The 19459-nt window shown below is 34.9% G+C and overlaps 1 long non-coding RNA gene across 3 annotated transcripts; it reads right to left on the minus strand.

Moving 5' to 3' along the window:
* Positions 1 to 250: 250 nt before the first annotated feature.
* LOC138711829 (uncharacterized) lies at positions 251 to 5472 on the minus strand. Of its 3 annotated transcripts, XR_011335484.1 has the most exons (5): positions 5397 to 5472; positions 3925 to 4432; positions 3537 to 3662; positions 3108 to 3315; positions 251 to 2837 (listed from the first exon to the last, which is right to left on the minus strand). It is a non-coding gene; the product is annotated as an uncharacterized lncRNA (long non-coding RNA). The 3 variants fall into 3 exon arrangements; XR_011335485.1 differs by having other exon boundaries at positions 3537 to 3659; positions 3925 to 5462; XR_011335483.1 differs by having other exon boundaries at positions 3925 to 5462.
* Between the last annotated feature and the right edge of the window lie 13987 nt (positions 5473 to 19459).

Below are 19459 nucleotides of genomic sequence, written 5' to 3' on the forward strand. Positions count from 1 at the left end.
TCAAAAAATGCTTTTTGTACACAATAACATCTTTCAAACGAAGTGAAATAGCCAATAAGTTCAATAAATATTATGCTAATAAGTAATAACTATAATTAATAATTATCTACAAGCTGTAAAAGGGAATAAAATAGTATATTGTTGAAATTAGGGGGTATGGTTTATTACGTGTATTTATAATTTTAATTACTTTTTCTACATTTAATTATATTTTAATTTCTATTAGATTAGTTGGTGGTGTGGGTGTTAGTTTTATCTGTGTACGTCAGACTATTAAGGAAAAACTGAAAGAAATATTAAATCTACAATCTACTTTATATAACAATATTTAATCAAGAACTGAATATTACTATTCATTTAATAACATAAGACCCAAAACATCTCCAAGTCCAGACAATACACATGCTGATTTTCTTAAATATGTTGGAAAACAAGCAAACTCACTACTTTTATCTTGTAATCTCAACTAAAATACAATATCTGTCTGGAGAAAATCTATCACAACATCAATTTTGAAAAGCAATTATTCAACTAATATCTCTTCGAGTTATCGACAGATACCACTTACCAGTATGATAGCCAAAATTATGGAAGAGATGATTTCATAGATTGAATTGGTTCCTGGAATCTAGTAACTAACTTTCATCTTATTGAGTTGACTTTAGAAAATTACATTCAACAAATGGACAGATTTTAAATTTCAGTCAAGATATTAAAGATATTTTAAACAGAAAACAAAACACCTTAGCAATTTTAATTTATTTTCAAGGATCATATGGCTCTGTAAATATAAATCACTTAAGAAATTGCAAACTTAGGGTGTCCATGATAAAGTGTTACACTGGGTCAGTGACTTGATTATTTGATTCATTGTCACAAATATGTAAATAGAGACAGATTCATCTGGGCTTCCCACATTGTTGTTTTCAGGAATACATTTTCCAATATTAATGTCGATGGTCTAACTAAAGAAATAGGTCTTATGATAATCTCATCATTTGCAGATAATATGGTTGTCTAGAACAAAAAATCACAGTCCACAAATATTAATAAACTGAGCCAAAATCCCAACAGACTTTTTGACTCTACTTGGAGAACTCAAACTTGCTCAATCAAGGGAAACTTTACTAATAAAACACAATCCCAAGTTATTTCAAAATGAATAGTATATAAGTTAACTTTAACAGATGATGTTAAGAAATGTGATACTTCTCCAGACATTTTAAAAATCATTAGAAACGATAAATGATCTGGTCAGTGAGTGACTACATACAGTATTTTTTATAGATGGATCCTGTTTACCAAGCCATAGATGTAGTGGTGTTGTAGTACAATACCAGTATATTCCCTTTTACAGGGAATTATATTCAAACACTTGTTTGCCCCATTTTAACCGTGACAACGCTTTTTAGTTTTTTAAACTTTCTGGTTATTGTATTGTGTTTGTGTTTAGTGAAAGATTTTAGATAAGGGTGCAAATAGCCATGGTAGCTGACGCGCCCTTTTTAAACGCCACTAACTAACTAACTAACTAACTAACTTCAAACACTGACTAATTTTGATAGTGAAAATTTAGATACACTTTTAAGCTTACAAAATCTCCAGTATCAACTTCATAAATCTGAGAAGACTGTCATACTATCAGATTCAAAATCAGATATTCTTGCTGCAGTATTGGACGTAACAGCATGAAATCTCAATATTTTACAGTGTTTTAATATTTTAAGCAAAATGGTCGAATTACATCGACGACTGGTACTTCTGTGGATCCATGAACTTTATGGAGTGGGAGGTAATGAGGTAGTTGAAAGGTAGCAAAATTACTGTAAGGTTATCTATACCTGCATCTTACCACACTGTTAAAAGAATAACAAGATCAGAACGTGACAATGTGGTAACAAAAATCGGAATGATTCTAAAGCAAATGAAAAAATTGCAATAGGCCATCCGGCATCCGCTCCACGATGGAGGAAAATCCTCAGAAGAAACCAACTAATCAGACCAAATGGGGGATCCAAACTACCCTCGAGTGCAGCTCTGAATTTGCAGGCCAACGAGTCTACCGACTAAGCTACATTGGTGGCTCCACTAAAAATATGAAGTACATGGCACTCAGATTATTAAATTGACAAACCTAAACAATTATTCATCAGTTAAGCTATAAAATATAATACATAGCAAGCAAGTTAATTCAATTTAAAAGTATAAACAATTCAATCAGTTGAAATATACAGAAATTGATAATAAATATCATGCAAATTACTTCACATTACAAGCATAAACAATTCATCACTTGTGGTATACAGCCTACTATTTAATTTATAGCACATACAATTCATCAGTTAAGCTATAGGCCTACAGTCTACTATTGAATTTACAGCATATATAATTCATCAATTAAGCGAAACAAAAATATAGTACAATACATAGTAAAAATAATACACCTAATTTAATAACTGAACTTCTATGAAAATCTACAGTGGCAGTACTCATATTATCACAGGCCATGATTGTCTCAAATATTTACAAAGAACTGATATTTCAGAATCTCCCCATGCCATTTCTGAAATCTCAATGAAGATATGGATCATTGTCTTGACTGTTTAACTTTACACAGCTTTCAATCATCTGGTTAAATATTGGAGTGCAAGATAACAAATGACATCAACTGCTGAACACTTGGTATCAATCAACCAACAACTTCATTAGATTAAAGGGGGAAAAAAAAACTGAAAGAATTAATTGTATATAGACACAACACATAAGACAAGGCCGCTTCAGAACAGTAATTGGCAAGGCTCTGTTGTTTTAGGATTCTTATGTAGATTCAATTTCACCTGAAAGAAAAAAGTAGCATCTATAAGTATGCCTAATTATGAGAAATAAGAGAAACGGTTGCAATAGTAGTAGTAGTAGTAGTAGTAGTAGTAGTAATGATAATAATAATAATAATAATAATAATAATAATAATAATAATAATAATAATAATAATAATAATAACTGCAAAGTATGGATATTAATATTGAAATATAATATCAAAAGGTGATTTCACACCATCAACTCTTATCATTTAGTACAACAAATCTATTATATTCAGTTGCAATCACCAGTAGCTGTTCTTTCCTCCATTTTGTTGTTGGCTGATTTTTCACAAGTCTGCTATGATATGCAGCACTATCCATGACAATAACGCATTGCCCTAATGTTCTTAGGTCAACAACTGTGTTTGCACCCACTTCTCAACTACAGGGCTATTCATAGCACTATGGTAGTCCTGACTTTTCTTTCAATTGCATGAAAAAATTAAATCAGCACCTGCAATAAAAATTATACCTGGGCATATAATTACGTCACATGAATTCACAGCATTTAAATAAAGAAAATAAAACATAACATAACATAACACGACATGAGATCCTCTTTGGTGAAAGGCTTTCCCACGTTTTTATTTAGTCACCAATTTTTATATTTTTGTACCCTGATTTAAAAAATTACTCTTGCCAAATTTATGTAAAATATAAATCAATATAACTTACCGAGTATAAATCCACCTTTCGTTCCGGCATCTAATCTTCCACCCTCATTTGTTGGTCTATGAATAACACCATTCATGTCACTGGAAACTTCACTTGGTTTATTTCATGAATAAGTGGGTGATCCTACTTAAAAAAACAGAGAGAGACAAGCAATTCACATTGACACTCTAAGAGACACAAAAATTTTAAAGACAGGAAAACCGTTCAAGAATTTTATAACTAACCTCTAGTTATAATATGAAACTATTAATTGCAAAACATGTTGTTCCCACCTGAATTCATTACTAGTAGCCTATATTAATTGCAATTTCATATTCCACATAAGTGTTAACCTATTTGTTAGTAAAAAATTCAATAACTCAATCTCTCACAATACATTGAAATTTACCATTCATAAAAATCCAAGTCTCATCCAAGAATACTACGGGTTTAGGGTTCTCACGCTCCACATTTCTTATATATTCTCTTAAAAACGAATAACATCACTTTCTCGTACATGTGTATAAGGATCCCCTTTGCTCCATAGAAATTTCATCTCTTTCAAAATTTTTTTCATCGATGATAAGGATACTCTAAATAAATATGTTTCATAATCATCATTCATATGTTCCAGAACGTTTGCTGCTGTTAGTACTTCCCCTGTAACAGTAAATGAAAATTATGCCATATTTTTATACATATGACTAATATCAGAATTACATTGCATAAATCAACACAATAATTCCTGTAACTTCCCTACCTTTATGTAACTTATCATAAATAAATCTCGCAATTGCATCTTTCGTAAAATCATCAGCATCAGTCACTGGATGTTTACGTAGTCTATGTTTTCCTGGTGTCACAAGTGGGGTCCCCTTCTGTGAATTTATCACATTCGTGGCTGTAGTAAAGCCAAGCTGTAATAACAAACAATAACATAACACTTCTAAAAATTGTTATATCATAAAATTCATGCATGATACCAACATTTGCAGCTATATGAATAGAAAATGATCAATATGTTAGGTTGGGTCTACGATAGGTTTAAGTAGGCTAATATTTAGGTAATTCTCCAGAAAAGCTACATCAAAGAAGGCATAATTTTATTTTGTTTAATTGATTTCTGTGATATTTACATAGTGATGAACACGTGGTTTTAGTGCACAGCCACAAATACTTTCAGCACAAAAATCCTTTGACACTTACCTGTATATTCTAATGCATTGTTGTAGTCCCTCCCTCAAACTTGTTACTAATTACCAATATAACATGCGAGAGGTCCATGACGAAGAGAAATGGTTAGTTTCCCAGTAGTGCGTCCTCGTCCTCTCGAGTGTTATATCTTAACAAGTACTTTGGGTGGGGTAGCTTTTCTGAAGAAACACCATATTTAATATTACTTAGACCAGTCATGAATAAATTATTCAGCCAGAGTCAACGTTCCTATGCTTTATAGAGTATGTTATATAGTTATTATATAAAACTGAATTATTTTTAAGCACCATAACAGGCCAACATTCATGTAATATTTGCTGCAATATCAAGTTAATAATTACAATATGACTTGTATTTTCTTCGGCCGATGTGGCATTTAAATTGTGATCTGAACGGTTAATTTAATACTAAAAGAGAAAACTGGAAATTTACTTTCGTGCTGTTTGATTATTTGTTCGTCTAATTTGTAAATGTATTTAAGCTATCACCTACTGCAGTATTACAGTATCTTAAATGTATTTAGTTTGGCAATATGAAAATCACTGACTTGATTAAACATCTAGGCCTAACTTAAAAATTTGTTTTGTTTGACCACAATCATGAAATTATTAGTGCAAACTCCTAAAACTGAATACCACTTTGAAATGTATGCTTAAGAATACTTACTCCTAATAATTTTCCTATTCTGGTTGTAATTGCTGTCTCCGTTAGCATAATTCCTTCTTCGTTATCTTCTTTCTTCAACTCATTATGCACGTGAACTACAGATTTCTGAAGCGTATAGCGATGGGTCGTTCATGAACGAACTAGTTCATTTGAACGACTCGTTCAAACGAACTGCTCATAGTTCGTTCATTATTTTTGAACTAATAGTTCACATACAGTTCACGTGTGCCGCACAATTGAACGAACGAACGAACACTGAATGGACTGAATTACGAACTGTAGTTGAATACATACGTGTAAAGTGACTTTGAGTTGTTTTGCGCTTGCGTACTGAGTGATTAACAGAATTTTTTATAATAAATTGGGGAAATGCGCACATTCGTGTTTTATAACTTTAATAGCGCTCAATGATACCGTTCACATTTCTCTTCACCAAGTTAACACACGATTCACGATTCGTTCATTCGGGCTGTGCTGTGTCAGTTGTGTGGTGTGCTGTAGATGCAGTGCAGCCAACTCTACCAGATAGGTTCCGACTAACTACTATAATCTCTCTAATATAGAATCTCCTAAACTGATGCGAAAATCTGCCAGGAAATAATGTTGTGTATTTAATTTTATAACTATGTTTACTGTGAAGAATTAATCCACTTGAGTCAATATGTATTGTAAAAAAACTTAGAACGTTGACATAATTCACACAGCATTCAGCCAGCAGATGAATCCCTCTTCTATTTTAACACATATGGGACAAATACCTGTTTTGTGCATGAATTAACGTATACAATTACAATTCACTGCATACAAGCTATTTTCCAGCTTTTATGAAATTCAAATCTGTCAGAATCAGCAGTGAACTGGCAACACTGTGTAGATGTTCTGTCTTAATATTTCATAAAATAATCGATTAAAATATTATCTTGCAAGAAAAGGTCGGTTGGTATGTTATTTATCTGCAATAAGGAAGGGAGAAGTTGTGTTTCAAGGAGACTTTTTTTTGTCCTAGTTGTCCGCTTTATATGAAGGGACAGGGAGGAAATGAGAGAAAGAAGGTTATGTTCGCTATCCTACTCACTATAGCTTTAGGTCAGAACACATTGCTATGCCATCTGTTGACGATTTCATTCACTACTTTGTGATACTGGCAACGAATGTGCGTTTTGTGCGATATTGAACTACTTAGTTCCTATTAGTTCATTTGTAAAATGAACGAACTAGTTCATTTGAACGACTCAAGTTCATGTGCGGGAACGAACGAACTAGCTCTTGACAATGAACTATTTCGCCCAACGCTAGAAGCGTACTCTGAATGCCACACATTTTCTTCCTTGGAGGAGTCACTGCAACACTATTTCATTTTTTTGACATAGTAATAAAAATCTAAACACGAAAGAAATTCATTAAAATTTGAAATAATATTTCTATCCATTACCCACGTGCATTATCACGCCCAAGTATATTATATTTATTCGTACTTATCTGACTATTCTTGAATTATAACCACAACGCAACAAATAAAATAACTATTATGTATTAATATTAATACTAATATTAATTAATTATTAATAAGTTCGAATTTCACTATCTTCCAGTAACCGGCTGAGAAATCTAGTACAATTTTAATTTCATGGAACTCCAGTACCAGCAAATATCACTACCATTTATAGTATTTGTCAGTATCGAAATTCGAAACGAAGTTGGCAAAAGAAAATTCAACCTTCAAACTAGAAAATCACCATAATCCACTAGCATTTGTAGTAATGGGGGAAAAATGGTTAGGTTTCACCCTTAGGGTATCAAGTTACCTGGTCTTCCCTATAAGTATCGTGCTATCTTTCGAAACCATGCAGATTAAAGTTTGGCTGGTATTAGAAAGAAGTGAAAAATAAAGAAAAATTAATGTTATCAGTGCTACAGGATTGTTTCCGATCTCTGATAACGAATTTGAATATCATCATGTGCGTCAGGAGTCACACGACAGCTGAACTATGGCGCGAGGTGACAGACCAGTAGTGAGTGATTTCATAATTAGAGTGTACTATGTATCACAGTAGCAATGCCCAAGAAAATCGAGCCTTTTTGAGAGGGGTACATAACAACCCATTCCAATTACTTGAAAATAAAAGAAGCCTGCAATAAACGAGGATTCGTTATTTGCAAGAAAGACATCTTCTGTGTACTTAATAAGTTTGGTAAAGCTGTAATGGAATAATTTGTATCATCTTATGGGGTGCAGCGACTTGTGACGTGGGGTGGATTTTGTTGCTTTTTCCACTCTGGAATTAATCCCTCCGAGCTTTGCCAGTCTTATTAGGTACATGCAAAATGCCTTTCTTGGAAATAACGAAACCACGTTTTTTTGCAGGCTCCTATGATTTTCATGTATCTATACTTGGCATCGGAAAGAGTTATGTACCCCTCCCAAAAAGTCTCGATTTTCTTGGGCATTGCTATTGTGATACACCATGCACTCTGATTATGAAATCACTCACTACTGGTCTGTCACCTCTCGGCGCAATTCAGCTGTCAGTGTGATTCCTGAAGCACATGAGGTCATTGAAATTCGTTATCAGAGTTCGGAAACAACCGTGTATTAATGTTCTTAGGTCATGAACATTGATGGCAGTAGGCATACAAACCATGGTAGAACCTTCAACTTAGGCGAAAAGGTGCAGAAAAAATTCTCGATTTTCTTGGTCTATGTAAGGAAGCGTTTTCTGTAAGTTTTCTTTCTTCATAGCAGACAGAGCAGCTGTTGCCGGAAGAGCTTGAATTTGTATCTTGGCGATGTTTTCCATTGTGACTCCTGGCTTCAGAACTTTGTACGACTTCAAATCAGAGATTTCATTGAAACTCTCTCTGATTTCCACAACACCCAGTGCTGATTTCTCTACCATAATCCAAGTAGTCTTAGAGATTTTCAATTTAGGTGTGTTGATTGTCAGAGACGCTGCTTCATCGATGTCAAAGAATTTTCCTCCCATGCGGAATGTCTTGAATGGTCTAGATGGTCTCGCTTCTTCAATGCCTGTAACAACGTGTTCCAGAACTTGATTGTTACTTGTAACCTTCCAACGTTGTTCTATTACAGCGAAATCACAATCTGCAGAACCAAAAGTGTGACCTACCATGAGAAATTTGTGTTCCATCTTATCAATCATTCCCATGGCAATGAGATAAAGGTACAGAAATATCATCATGCGGTTTTTAAACTGACCGCAACAGTTGTCACTCCAAATCACCATCTTCTTCTTGGACGTGATGAAATCCTTTGATTGCACGCAGTAAACACGATGCCATCTGATTTCCTCTACCAGAGACACATGACAGCATCTGAAGTATCTTGAATGTGGATCAATGAACCAGTAGATATAATAATATATTTGGAATATAAAATAAAGACATATCAAATAAATATAATATGAAATTATGTTGCCTGATCTTACCTGTTTACTTGAAAGTGTTTTCTAGAATATGTTTATCACTTCCAGTTACATAAGAGTTCCCACTCACACGTGCTTTGTGCATTAACTTCTTACGGGAAACTTTTATTTGTGTTTCGTCATTAAATGCAGCAGGTTCCTCGATCATTATTAGCAAAACGTACGCCAAAAATACAACAAAACAGTCACTAGTCCGCCTTCCACAGAATAGAATCAGCTGCACATAGCTCCTTTAGAATTGCAAAGGGGTCTTGACATAAATCCTGTGTCATTTTTTGGTCACTGTTGGTACTACTAGAAACTGGTTAAGAACATATCTCTTTTAGCTGTGCATTGGCGCTGGTTAGTGCTGCTTATGATAAGGTTTTTCTCCGGAGCGGTTGTTTGTGCGCTTTCATTCGGACACCTCCGGTTACCTCCGATTGATGCCGCCCAGGTTGTATATGTGCTGTGGCGCAGACATACACTTTCTGCTGAGCATTCCTTTAATCGGTTCAGGTAGTGATTGGAGTCCGCTGACGTCCGCGTATCTTTTATAATAAGTGCGTAATTTTTTGTTGTTTATTTTCTCTTTTTTATTTTCCTCTCTCTCTCTCTCTCTCTCTCTCTCTCTCTCTCTCTCTCTTCGGCTCTTCTTTTTTTCTTGTTTTGCCTGAAGTACTATGTTAGCTGACAGATTTTTTTTTCTAGTTTTGAAATTCATAGTAGGCCTCTATGTGGAAAGGCGTATTAGTTTTATGTCATTGATCAAATTAATGACATTAAAATTAACTGAAAACTAACGCAGAAGTAAAGCTTTTCAGTAGCTAATGTAAACATTTATAATTTTCCTGTAAACACTCGTTTATTCACAACAGTTTTTGTCAATTATTATTCTAATCGGTTTAATTTCACGTAAAATATATTAAGGGAGTTTCAGAATGGAACAAAAGAAACGTGTGGTATCAATGGGTTAAAGTTTACTGTCCAAAATAATTTATTAAGATTCTTCACCAGACAGGACTGTGATCATTGTGTTAAAGGGTGTCAGTATTTGAACTGTCTCTTCTAAAACACGTCTCTCTTCCTCTGTAATAAAAAATATAAGCGGATATCAACTTAAGGATAATTGTAATTATATTATTACCACACGTTTCTTTAGTTTCAGAATGAAACTCAATATTTTTTTTTGATAACTCAAGTTGCCTTTTAAATATTCCATAATTATGTATGATTTTTATTGCCTCGAAAGTTACGTTTTATAGAAATTTCAAGATTTTTTTTCTAGACTGTGGACCTTTGGAACAATAGCACTAAAGCAGTTAAAAATTGTATGAAATGTTTTGCGTAATTTTAAAACTACGAAAACGATGATATCACTAATTAACCGTCAATATGTATCTGAATGGTAATAATTTATTTTTGACAGCAAGTACGAGTACCACAACCGCGGCTCTTAATGTTAGCCTAAACACTTACATACCTACATTTTAAAATTTAAACCTACTCAAAGAATCTATCTAACCTGGTCCACGCCATAGAGATTTCCAAATACGGACCTGTTAGCGTCCTAGGAGCGTTTGGCTTTTCTGGCAACACAATCACCAACTCATATGTCATTTCAAGTAAGCGGCTCATCTCGTAACAATATGCTGGATCAATCTTAGAGGGTCCTTTTTTGCTGAAATTCTTCTGCCTTTCAGTTTTTCATTCACAATGTTACTCTGTCTGCACACAAAACCACGAAATTATTTATTAGAACTTTTATATATAAATCAAAGTAAACACACTTTTTAAGAGTTCAAATGTGTTTTTAATAGTTAAATTTACTTACTTAGTTTCTTCGAGTTCGCGATTGTGCGATCGCTTCAAATGGTCTAACAAATTCGAAGTACCACCCACCCTTAGAGTAAATTCGCCCACAAAGTTCACAGCGTGCGACTTCATTATTATCTCCAACTAAATTAAAGAATTTCCATGCGACGGATATACGATTTGGTGCCATTTTATTCCACTCACAACTACCCTCAGTCCGTATGCGCCGGTCGTCCTTGAGCTCTACGTCCTCCACCTTCGCTTCGCTCCGAACCACCGCATACCTCCGTATGTTCCTGTTCCACTTACTATAGTACCGGAGATCACCGGTGGAGAGCTTTATTCGTAATCTCCGATTCCTCCGCGGTAGTAGTCACTCCGATGAGCAGCACTAGCGCTGGTTCATAGATTACTTAGGTGTACAAAACTCAGTTTTGAAAAATTTGTCACTTAGCACCTTTGGGTTTGCAAGGCCTCAACTGTGTTCTAGGAGTAGGATTTTTCTAGCTCAGAAAAACACTCCTTCAATGGTTCCAAATTCTCATACACAGAATTGTCGGTTCTCGACTTGAAATTCCATCTAGTAGCCGAACTACCTCGTATGCGTCGCGATGTCACATTTTCTAATGCAGCTACACGTTGTGGCGACCGTGAGAAAAAAGCTGGGAATGCAGAGAGATTGCAAAAAAATATTCTTGCCAACTGGTTTTGTGACGCAGCTCTTTCCATTAACAAGTTGAATTGGTGAGCGTAACAGTGGACATAATGTGCCAAAGGAAAATGTTCGTTTATTTTGGACTGCACTCCATTAACTAAACCCCGCATAACTGATGCTCCATCATATGTCTGAGCAATTATTTTATTACAGTCGGCATCGGTGTCAAAACTTTTAATTCCTTAAGGATGCATTCAGAAATTTCTGTGGCTCCTTGGCCTTCAGGATTGAAAAAAACCCAAAATCGCTCGTATACTTTTCCTTCGAGTTCGTATCTGAACACTAAAACTGTCTGTAAGTGCTCAGAAACGTCCGTAGTGTCATCTGCCATGAGAGCTATGAAGTCAGATTGATGCAGTTCTTTCTTGATTTTGTCATGACACACTTCTAACATGCATTCCAACAGCTCGTTCTGAATAATTTTAGAGGTGCCTTTAAATACAGTACTGCTCTCCATGTGTTCCTTCACAGCACTGTCAATGCTACCGACAAAGTCAACAAGACCACGAAATATTCCCGGATTTTCGGAACTTTCTGTTTCATCGTGGCCGCGCAATGCCAGTTCAAAAACACCACAGAACTTTATGCAATCTATAATTCTTGAGACTGTGTTAAGCACTTATGGTCCTTGTATTGCATATTATTTCTTGCACAATCATAATTAGGGCCCGGATTTTATGTAATATGCAAACAAAAAATATTTATCTAAAACTGACAAAATATGTAGCTAAAAATGGCAAAATATGTAGGTAAATATGTAATAAATAAAAAATATATAACTTAGAATCTAAGCTTTATTAGATGTATTTTTGCACACTGATAAAAAATTAAAGTTTAATTATTGTTTGGAGGCGCAATTAATAATTAAATAATTTTCCTTATTTTCTGCGGTCATTGATTATCCCTTAAAGTGATAGAGTAAAAAATCTAGGAATTTATATGGACAAAAACTTAAGTTGGAATACTCAACTCACACACATATGTAAAATATTTTTTATGAAAATTCACACACTAAAAAGAATTCGAAATTTCCTTCCCTTGCTTCTCAAGAAGAATTTAGTGCAGTCGCTCTTGATGCCGCATTTTGATTACTGTGACACTCTCTACACTGACCTTAACATGAGACAGACAGACTACAGCGTGTTCATAATGCATGCGTTCGATTTATTTGCAACGTCCGTAGATCTGACCGTATCACACCTTCACTAAATATGCTGTCCTGGGTCCGTCTCAAAGAGCGAAGAACTATTCACTCTCTCACTTTACTCTTCAATATTCTTCAAACCTCTAACCCTAGCTACCTAGCTTCTCGTTTTCAACATTTGTCCTCATATCACGAAATAGATACTCGCTCACAACACCATTTCACACTCTTCATTCCTAAACACAGAACATCCTTCTACTCTTCATCTTTCACCGTCTCTGCAGCTCATCTCTGGAACTCTCTACCACAACATGTCAGAGACTGTCGGACATTGTCTAGTTTCAAAAATAAATTTAAATTGCACTTTTTGAATTAGATTCCTTTCAGTTATAAGCCCTTTTCTCTGCCATTGTTTTGTAAAAATATAGGCTATATATTTCTTTTTCCTTCCTTTCCCCTTTTTGTTCTCTTTATCAGCCGATGAATTTATTATCATAGCCTTTGTATCGTGAATTTTATTTAATTTTCGAATTTCTTTTCTTTTTTATTATTATTTTATTACATTCCATTTTGATATATTCTTCTTACGTTTTTCCATATTAACCAATTGTGCTAAATGAGTTGCTTTCACTATATTCCAATGTATTTTACTTTCTTTTTTTCTATTATGGTATTATTTTCATGTTGCTTACTGTTGATTTTTTATGTTATTATTATTATTATTATTTTTTGTAATATGTTAGTATTCTGTTCTTTAACTTTTTGTTAAATTTTAACTGCTTGTATACTTTGTGACCTGGTATAGTGTAAGAGAAGGCCCTATGGCCTTAACTCTGCCAGTGTAAATAAAGAATTATTATTATTATTATTATTATTATTATTATTATTATTATTATTATTATTATTATTATTATTATTGTCTCGTAACGGCAACAAATACGTAGGAATCGCGAAGTTAAGCTCTAATCGTTTCCATTGTGTCAGTGTAGCAGGAGTTCAAATAATTTTTCCGGAGTGTTGATTCATCCGGAATATTGAAGTTGCAGTATTTGCGAGGGAATGCTTGAAACTCTGGCAGTCCAAGTTTATACCATGGTAAGTTTGCAGCAACCATTGCCAAGCTCAAATCTGTATTAAATTCACTGATAGAAGACAAACAAGGTTCCATCACCACTTGTGTAAGAAGAGCTTGTTTTTTTCGACGTAGCACGTTTTTTTATTTGTGACATGAAGTTCAGTTTTTAAATACGTTTGTCACACACTTTGCACAGCACTATTTTGCTGTCACTAATAAAGGCATCGTCAATTGAAATCCAATCTTTTAACTTGGATGCGACTGGCGCACTAGAAGCAGGCTAGATAGCTGTATCACCTGAAGTCAGAATAAACTTCCCAAGAAAACTGAAAGAACTGCTGTTTTCTTTCTGAGCAACTGATTGAGAGTGTTTGTGCCAAATGGTAATACCTACAGGGTAATTTTCATACAGCGGTAGCAGTACAATGACTCATCCTTCATATTGGTGTTTGTTCGTATTTTACCGTTATTTCTTAAGGGATGAACAAAATATTAGCATGGCAAAGAGATTCTTTTTTTTGACAGAATGTACGTTATTATTTTCAATTAATAAATTATTTTTATGCATTAGAGACGAAGAGACAAGCTTTACAAACAATTTTCAAACGTATAATCTATGAGTCAAGTCGAGGGAACATTGGTGAAAAAAATGTGTATTCTTTCAAAATATGCAATTATTCTTCAAAATATTTAAAATATGTAATATATGCCAGAATATTTATTATGCATCAAAATATATAAAAATATGTAGGTTAAGACTTCGGAATAATGATCCCATTTGGATTGAAACGCCGACATTTTACTTTCTCTTATAGCTACATAGGGGAGAGTTGGGTTATATCGGACATCGGGTAATATCGGACATTGCGTTTCTTTCATCTACCACCAGATGATAGTACCTGAATGACATTGTTACGTTTCTGTGATGTTGCATACAGAAACGTAACCATGTTATTCAGGTACTTCCATCTGGTGGTAGATGAAACAAACGCACTGTCCGATATTACCCGATGTCCGATATAACCCAACTCTCCCCTATATAGGAACAAAATGTGTAATTACATACAATCCGGGCTCTAATCATAATTTATATCTTTATTTTATTTATTATATATCTTAGTTATTTATTAATTTTGAACTGGACGTTTAACGTGTTAATAGCAAAGTGTAATTTTCTAGTTAACCGTGATTTTTATTCTTTTGTTTTATTTGTTGGATACGACTGTCTTTTATGTGTATGCATTGTTCAGATAAATAAAACGCTATATATCGCAATATACGAAATTGAATGACAGTCTTAATCCCTAACACTGTTTTAATAATTCTTCAACTTTCACATTCAATTTTAGTGTAAATAAATTAAGTTACAGCTTGTACTTTAAGAGTTCTTGTTCTTTTTTTAATTTACAACTGACTTTATCTCAAGTTTGTAGAGAATTTACTTACAACACAGCTGTGTTTTATGTAATGTACCGCTTGATTCAGGGATTTTGGCTCTTGCAACAAAAAATTAGATAGATTAAGAGCGAGTTATTTATCACTACTGGCGAGCTGGGTCGCACAGATCAGGCCACACAGTCATATCACCTAACATTTCCTTCTTATGTCGCGGTACACTCCGTCTTACAATATTCTTCCATACGTCCCGTTACTAACCACTACGTCTGTTGACTAAACAATGACATGTTGACATATTTTCTTGACATGGAGTATCGCTCAGCTACGACAATAAATATTATTTTCATTCTTCCTCTTCCCTCTTGTCCTCCTATGCACATTCGTGATTAAATTTCTTTCTTATGACGCAACACGCAGCTCGCTCACTAGCTAAACAAGCATGGACAAGGGCCAAGATCGTTGAATCGAGCTCTTCTTACTGCACTGTTGTTTCCAGCGTTTCCGTAGTAACCATTGAACGTGTTGTAACTTCAAGTCACATTGCATGTAACAATGATGGTAAGTATGCAAAAAGAGTATAATGTGAAAACACTATTTTAAACAGTTATAGAACATTACGTAGACTTTCAATTCCGTACAGCATTCCTTAGCCGGCATAACACTTGTCCCAGCAAATAATATCGTCAGGAAAAAGACAAACAGTCCAGCTCCTATCGTCTAGTAAGATGTACTGCCTGATAATAGATGAACGTAATCAAAGCTTAATAGTAGTAATAATAATAATAATAATAATTATTATTATTATTATTATTATTATTATTATTATTATTATTATTATATCGAAGGAATATGGCGCATGCCATTAAAATCTACACAGTTATATTCCTTCCATTCTGTATATCGATGGTGTTGACCATGTAAACAAAAATAAGAATAAAATGAGATTCAATTTCATTCCTATCAAAACGTCTTCCCGAATTTTCTGCAAACAAATCTTATATCAAAGGTATGTATACAAACTTTACAAGAAGATATTTAAAGATAATATGTACATGTCCCCTTATGTTTTATGTAAGAGGCTATTTTACAACGCTTTATCAACATCTTTGGTTATTTAGCTTCTGAATGGAATTAAGGTGATAATGCCGGTGAAATGAGCCCGGGGTTCAACACCGAAAGTCAGCCAGCATTTGCTCATATTGGGTTGAGGGAAGACCCCGGAAAAAACCTCAAACAGGTAACTTGTCCAGACTGGGAATCGAACCCGGGCCACCTGGTATCGCAGACAGACGCGCTAGCCGTTACTCCACAGGTGTGGACCCCCTTATGTTAGGTATTTGTTTGTTATTATGATATTAAAGTTTTTTTTCGCTCTTTTGTAAAGTCGATATGTTTTGACATACGAGGTGAACACAAAATATATGTATGTAGTATGTATGTATGTATGGACGTTTGTACGTACGTACGTACGTACATATGTATGTATGTATGTATGTGTATATATATATATATATATATATATATATATATATATATATATATATATATGGTCTTCCTTTCTTATTTCGGTTATTTGCTAGGAGACGTCGTTGCATATAGTCCACGGTTAAATGAAGTATTTTCAAGATGCGTTGCTCGTTTTACCTTATTATGAATAAGTATCGGGGAAAGTGTCTTATTTTAGGTTATAATTCCGAACTTGTTCAATATTTGATAAGATGTTTAGGATTAGTGTAAAACTGGCCTATGTGCAATGACGTCTCCTAGCAAATTACCCTTATTTCTTGATACATTTCTTTTTCTTATTCTTATTTATTCTCTACTTCAATTTTTATATACGCGAGACAAACATTTATGAAGATAGTACAATATTATTTATAAAGAATAACTTTAATTATAGACAATAATTTTAAAGTATTAATAAAATTATTTAAAGAGAAATAAACAGGCAAAATTGAAATTCTTACAGGATCCAGTTGAGGAGAAGAGAGATAATTATTTCAATGAAAGACGGGAAGCAAGTCGTACACTTAGGATTAAAAAGAGAGGTTACTTGAAGGAAAAACTGAATGAGGTAGAAACAAATAGTAAGAATAAAAACATTCGAGATTTATATAAGGGTATAAAGGAATTTAAGAACGGATATCAGCCAAGGGTAAACGTGATCAAGGATGAGAATGGTGACTTGCTTGCAGACTCTCCATCAGTCCTAAACAGATAGAAAAACTATTTTGCGCAACTACTAAATGTACATAGGCCAAATAGAAATGATCGGGACGAAATTGAAATACAAACTGCTGAGCCATTTATACCCGAACCCACGCTTTCAGAAGTCGAAATTGCGATAGAAAATCTGAAAAAGTACAAGTCTCCAGGTATCGATCAAATTCCAGCAGAATTAATACAAGAGGGTGGGAGTGCATTATATAGCGAAATTTATAAACTTGTACTTGCTATTTGGGAAAAGGAAATTGTACCAGAACAATGGAAGGAGTCCATAATTGTACCTATTTTTAAAAAGGGGGACAAAACCAAATGTGGTAACTTTCGAGGAATATCACTTTTGTTGACGTAGTACAAAATTTTGTCCAATATTCTTTTGAGAAGATTAACTCCGTACGTAGATGAAATTATTGGGGATCATCAGTGCGGTTTTAGGCGTAATAGATCGACTATTGATCAGATTTTTTGTATTCGACAGATAATGGAGAAAAAATGGGAGTATAAGGGTACAGTACATCAGTTATTCATAGATTTCAAAAAGGCTTATGACTCGGTTAAGAGGGAAGTATTATATGATATTCTTATTGAATTTGGTATTCCCAAGAAACTAGTTCGATTAATTAAAATGTGTCTCAGTGAAACATACAGCAGAGTCCGTATAGGTCAGTTTCTATCTGATGCTTTTCCAATTCACTGCGGGCTAAAGCAGGGAGATGCACTATCACCTTTACTTTTTAACTTCGCTCTAGAATATGCCATTAGGAAAGTTCAGGATAACAGGCAGGGTTTGGAATTGAACGGGTTACATCAGCTTCTTGTCTATGCGGATGACGTGAATATGTTAGGAGAAAATACACAAACGATTACGGAAAACACGGAAATTTTACTTGAAGCAAGTAGAGCGATCGGTTTGGAAGTAAATCCCGAAAAGAGAAAGTATATGATTATGTCTCGTGACCAGAATATTGTACGAAATGGAAATATAAAAATTGGAGATTTATCCTTCGAAGAGGTGGAAAAATTCAAATATCTTGGAGCAACAGTAACAAATATAAATGACACTCGGGAGGAAATTAAACGCAGAATAAATATGGGAAATGCGTGTTATTATTCGGTTGAGAAGCTCTTATCATCCAGTCTGCTGTCCAAAAATCTGAAAGTTAGAATTTATAAAACAGTTATATTACCGGTTCTTCTGTATGGTTGTGAAACTTGGACTCTCACTCTGAGAGAGGAACATAGGTTCAGGGTGTTTGAGAATAAGGTGCTAAGGAAAATATTTGGGGCTAAGCGGGATGAAGTTACAGGAGAATGGAGAAAGTTACACAACACAGAACTGCACGCATTGTATTCTTCACCTGACATAATTAGGAACATAAAATCGAGACGTTTGAGATGGGCAGGGCATGTAGCACGTATGGGCGAATCCAGAAATGCATATAGAGTGTTAGTTGGGAGACCGGAGGGAAAAAGACCTTTAGGGAGGCCGAGACGTAGATGGGAGGATAATATTAAAATGGATTTGAGGGAGGTGGGGTATGATGATAGAGACTGGATTAATCTTGCACAGGATAGGGACCGCTGGCGGGCTTATGTGAGGGCGGCAATGAACCTTCGAGTTCCTTAAAAGCCATTTGTAAGTAAGTAAGAAATAATAGTCACTGTGCGGTTAATCGTACAGAAATGTGGCTTAGTCCTTTAGCGCTGTACGTGCTGCTGCTGTTGGTACACCCCTTGCTGCCAAGCACTCCAGCCTGCAGCACCCCTTGTCGCCATGGCCCACTATGTTCTCATATGAGGGCCGCGAGTCGGAACTTGGTCCAGGTCCGATGTCATCCTGCTCACTAGACATGGGCCTGCATCTCAACGTGAAGCTGTACAGGCCTGCTAATATAGAGCGGGTGGGCCAGCTGCCTTCCTACCGCTCTGCTTTCCTTTTGTTCTTATATCCGCTCGTCTTTATTTCTTCCCCGCTGCACATTCCTTCCGCTCTTCTGTTTCTTTGTTCTTATATCCGCCCGTCATTATTATCTGCCCCGCTGCAAATTTCTTGCACTCTTCTCTTCCTTTCTTCTTATGTCCGCCCGTCTTTATTTTCTGCCCCACTGCACATTCCTAGCGCTCTTTTGTTTCTTTGTTCTTATATCCGCCCGTCATTATTATCTGCCCCGCTGCAAACTCCTTGCACTCTTCTCTTCCTTTCTTCTTATATCCGCCCGTCTTTATTTTCTGCCCCGCTGCACATTCCTTGCGCTCTTCTGTTTCTTTGTT

Source organism: Periplaneta americana, chromosome 13 (genome assembly GCF_040183065.1).
Source record: "Periplaneta americana isolate PAMFEO1 chromosome 13, P.americana_PAMFEO1_priV1, whole genome shotgun sequence".
NCBI classification, from domain to species: Eukaryota; Metazoa; Arthropoda; class Insecta; order Blattodea; family Blattidae; genus Periplaneta; species Periplaneta americana.